This window comes from Ctenocephalides felis, unplaced genomic scaffold, assembly GCF_003426905.1.
Source record: "Ctenocephalides felis isolate EL2017-DRISC unplaced genomic scaffold, ASM342690v1 CF-g0.4_SCAFFOLD_01886, whole genome shotgun sequence".
Lineage (NCBI taxonomy): Eukaryota > Metazoa > Arthropoda > Insecta > Siphonaptera > Pulicidae > Ctenocephalides > Ctenocephalides felis.
This window is the reverse complement of record NW_020538040.1, coordinates 56,513,007-56,518,607: the sequence shown is the minus strand read 5'-3', so window position 1 is coordinate 56,518,607 and position 5,601 is coordinate 56,513,007.

Below are 5,601 nucleotides of genomic sequence, written 5' to 3'. Positions count from 1 at the left end.
TATTGAAATTTAAATTGAAATAGGTACACAACGTATGATATTTTACTAAACGGGAAATTACGTTGGTAATGTACTATGACAAACTGATAAACTAAAACCTGCCTTGAGAAAGTAATTAAAATAAAACTCATTAAGGTTATAACCTCGTTTATATATTTCAGAACGATAAATACTTACTATACTTAGAACTTTTATAATTAGTTTGTAAAATATAATTTGAAGTCGAAGTTCATACTCCCTTGAAATTGTCGACTAATCTAATATAAGTAAAGCATTATTACTTTTAAATATTGCAATAGTTTTCATACTACTATATGAAGAAATATACTCAAATATCAAATTCAGCCTCCTTTAAAAAAAAATTAACGCAGAAATTATAGAAACATAAAGTTGAAGGAGAATCTTTAATTGAAATCAAATATTCGTTTTGTAGATAATATTTCATAATTTTATATTTAGGCGATGTTTGCAACTGACATAAATCTGTCTGTAGATCATTCAATTATTTTCCTATTTTAAAGCTTACGGCAAAAATGTTAAATATGATAAAAATACTGCTCATTATTTAGTCTATTTCTTTATATTGAGACTAACAAAATCCTGTTGCAAGTTCATGAAAATATTCCATTAAAACCTCTGTGAAGGGAAAGAAGTGTACTTTCCAAATAACTTATGTTTGTTTATTCTGAAAATAAAGCCTCATTCAGTATAATCCAATTTCCGATTACTGGCAAATCCATCAAACATAAATGGATATTGTTTACGTAATCTGATCTAATGATAACCATACGAATATAAAAAAGTGCCATAAATCGTGAATTTTACTGATCGTTTTACGTTTATTGCATTCATATTTAATATTCTATATTAATTATGAGAAATCTATTACTCTGTGTACTTAGTGCAACGAGTGCAACGCTTATTATATCTTAAATAGAGAAATGAGAAATCGACGTTCTTCTGGAAATAAGTAGACGGAAAGAAAACAAATTGCTGCAAATTGAAATAAACTTTCTTGTATTAGAGAACATGTGAAAAAACTTATAACAATACATGAAACACTTTTGTACTAGGAGAATAGAATATTGCATCCATTTGTTGTCATAGGAAGGTGATTTGATGTAACGGTCAATTTATTAGCTTCATATCATATTCCCCACGTATCTATAAATATATTATACTATAAATTATAATGGAATCTTATTTTTAGTAGAAGAGACTGGATACAATAGAAAATCAAATGGCAATTTGAACATTAGCCTTGGAAATTCTGAAATACTGTCCTTGAATAAGATGGATTAGTCATAAAATCAATTATACATGAAAAGGGCGAGTGTCACAACCGTACCCAAAGCATATAATTTTGAAATCAAATCATCGTTTCGACTGAGCTAAATCGAACAAAGAAACTTATTTTTGACTCTATAAAACAATGCGGTCTACAGATCATTTTAATGTAGGGCGCCGACTGAATTCAATAATGGAAACATGTTCAAACAATCATACTACTTCTTTCTCCCCCTTTAGACCCCATTCCTAAATCAGTTTGGTTTTGCTGTTATGGTACTGTCACTACCGTACCCAGTCTCCTCTACATTTAAAGGAGATGATTCTTCCTGAAGCATGTCTTGACTAATCGATGTCAAAGTTAAGATACATGTAAGGGTGTTGCATGAAAATTTGTCTTAATCACTTAAGATATGACGTAGGTGAATAATTATTTCCATCACGTATATGTATTCATTTAGGTAAATATTGCAGTGAAATATATAGTTATTTTACTCAAATTTCCTATTCCAAGTGCCTTCAGGACACACACCAAAATGTTCGCAAGCTCTTTCGATTTCATGTACATAGTTGAAAATGCAAATTTAGTTATTTCCATCTTCCATCTGCGAATTCGCCTAGGGCATAACAGATATTGGGCTTCTGAGAATTTACAACCGTATATTTCGAAGTTGGCAAGATGGCAAGATCCTGGCCAAGCTGTGAATATATGCATTAATACTCATTTTGACAATATATTAAGTGTTAACAATAATTACTAATGATATATTTGCAATAGCCAACTTCCTACTGTTGTCAACTGTCAACTAGAATTGTTTTCGATTTTCTTTGAAGTGGTTTCATCTGTTGCAGATACATAAATTTGGACCGATTTTAATTCTCACAACATCAGCCGCACTCTAAATTTTGTGTCAAAACTAGAATCGTATAAGCAAATCCGAAATTTTTGGGAGATGATAAAATCTTTACTTCAGTTTTCTGGTGTTAGGTACATCAATTTTCTATTTAATTGAGGACAGCAAAAACTGTTGCGCAGACCAATTGTTTTTAATATCAATTTTATATCTGTGATCACACCTTTATCAGTGGTACCTGTTTCCACATAATAATAAATCCTGATTTTTTACGATGACAAATTGTTGAGGACCGTTGAAGGTGTAAGTTCATATCTCAAAATCATTCCGGAACACATCGGTGAACTCGATTGCTGTGTGTATTTTGATAAAAAGAGTTCTGCAAATTCAATTTTATCGCAATCTCTTTAAATTATCGTTTCATGTCCGACCTTCAACCGTAAGATATAATATTTAATAATTCGAAAGCAATGTATCGGAGAAAGTATATAAATCGCATTGACGGAAATATAAATATACTTTTCTTATTTACGAATGCGGAAAAATTTATATAATTATTTAAGCTTTATAATAAAATGTAAATACATGGGAAATTGTAAAATAGCCGATAATTTATATTAATTGAATGATTGATTCATACCAATATTTTTTTCTAATGTAGAGAGATAAAATATTGTAGGTACTGTAGAATTACTTCACTTTTAATATCCAATGTTTATTCTTGTGTTAGAAATTGAATTTTAGAACGAAAACTAAGTTTTTATTATTTGTCATGTATCTGCTTAATTTAATTTTGAAACTTTTACTCATAAAATTTATGCTGGAATTTAGAGCCCGCCGTTGAGTAGAGGTTAAGAACGTGGGAATAGAGGTAAGAATCCCAAGTTCCAGAACTCGATCCCAAATTCAGCTAACTCGGTATAAAGTAGCATGATATCAAATTGAGGTTATAGATTTCAAATATATTCTCAAATGAAAGTAGCTAAGAAACTAATATTTAAAAAAGCTAAATGTCTTCATCATATAGATATCGCAATTAAATATTAAAAAAATGGAATCTATACAATGTAATTAAATTCAATTGATAAATAATAAATTCATACAAGTACTATAAGAAACCTAAACACAGTAATAATGTCTGTATCATTAACTAATTGTTTAAATGTTAAATATTTTTTTTATGCTGAAGTAAAATACTGCTTGAGTTAATATATAGCCAAACAGTCATATAACAGCAATCAGAACAGATTGCTATTAAACAATGTTAAAAAAATTGTCAAGTTATGTGATAGTAAAACTAATATTAGTGATTTACATGACTAGAAAAATATTAGATAGTATAGTAATTGAGAAATTGTAATTCATATTGCATAATAAAAAATTTAACTTTTATTTTAATGAATTTGATTAGTGCCTTTTTAACTTTAAAAAAAAATCTTTTATGGTTATTTGGTTAGCAACCAAAATTTTATATTCGATTTCATTGTTTCTGAACAAAAATTAACAGTATTTAAGTTTTTGAGATCCAAAATTAAAAGAGGGCGTAAACATATATTAGTTCTTGATTTTTTTGTTCGAAAGTTTTTATTTAATTTAATATAGAAAGTACATTGTATGATTTTTCACATAAAAACCTATCTTTATTTGTAGATCACAAAACAGTTATTTGAACTTCAATACATTGAACATAACTATTACTTAAATCTAGTTATTATTAATTATATGGCAAAATTATCACAAAACCATAAACAATATATAAGGATAACACTACTGTATTTCTCTTACGTGGTTATAAAATTTAGTAAAACTCTCCTTCGTTGTTGGGTTATAATTTAACCCTTGTAGCTGTGGACTGTATTAAACACTGATTTGTTTGTATATTATGTATTTGTTGCTGTTCTTATTACAATCACTGATTTGTAACTAAGATATAATGAAAGACAATACATTTATTATTTACTATACATGTTGTTTCGCGGACTTTACTTTTAGAAGTGAACAATTACCCCCTCTACCAGGGGTAGCAACAATTCCGTGCAAAAGCTCAATGCCATGAAGATTGTCACCTTCATGGCCAATATAATAAAACGAAAATACGTCCGAACAACCACATTAACTATTCTCTATATTAATGTTAATGTGGTGTGGTCTTTGTATATTGTTTATGTTTATGTGATATTTTTGACACATTATTAATATTAACAGATAAATTGATATTGAAACATTTTGTTTATTTATTGTGTTAGGAACTGGCACACTTAAGTTTTTTATAAAACTTGGACATGTATTAGTACGTATTGTAGTTAACAAATATTAAGCAGTACATATGTACAGGTAAATTTATCTTGTACATATTCGATGTTTTTTTTAAATTTTTCCTATTTGCAGTGCAATTTCATATACTATTTCTATTCCACAATTCTTACAAAGACGTAAAAACAATGCAAATGTCAATCTATTTCAAGTTTGATTGATTTGGATTCTATGCAATCTTCATAGTAAACAAACTCACTTTTCTGTCAATCACGTTTTCTTGCCTAAGTTTTTTCACAAAATGTAATTCGTTTTGCTGTCAGTCGGCGTCACATCATTATTCAAAGAACGCGCTTCTTCTCTTCAGATCGACATCTGTAAACTTGAATCTATGATATTTGTGTCGTCGGAAAATAATATTGTTCAAGGTCGTGGCCTAATGATCAACATTTCAAATATATGTTGTCGTTTTTGACATAATTTGTGAATTTATTCAAAATATTTGAATATTCAATGCTTAAATATTAGAATGTCACACACGAAGATCTGTCTACATATTGGCCGCTTGTCTTGACTGTTTTTTAGATGAATTTTTAATAGGAATTAAGGTCATATTTATTTTCCGTTGATGTTGACTATATTTTAAGTATTATCCGTAAACATTACAATATATATGTATAAGGGATATGGTATTATTGAATCTTTTATTTCTATGATTTATCTTGATAGTAAGCATTATGAGTCTAAAATATATTAATAAGATAACTTGAAATTATACAATAATTTTAAAGTTATATATAAGTTATATTATATAATTATAACTAATGACTTCAGCAATAGCAATTTATGATCACTATCCATCTTTATTTCGTAGAAATATAGTCAGTGATTCTCACGATATATTAATTTAAAAAAGTACTGTTACAACCAGCCCCTAGCCTTGCTAGTACTAGCAGAATAAAATAAAAGTTTTATTTTTTTATTATATAAGATGACCGCTATATTTTTTTAACTCATAAAGACATAACGTTATTTGCATTGCATTCGATCTTTGAAATGTTTATTTAAAGTTGCTTTTGTTTATTTTATGTGGTTCAGTATTAACCGAGAGTGTGTGGTGAATGGATCCTTATTGTTTCGGTCCATTAGTCTGTTTATATCTGCTTAAACTGTTTTGCTTCTTATAATAATAGTAATATATTAATCA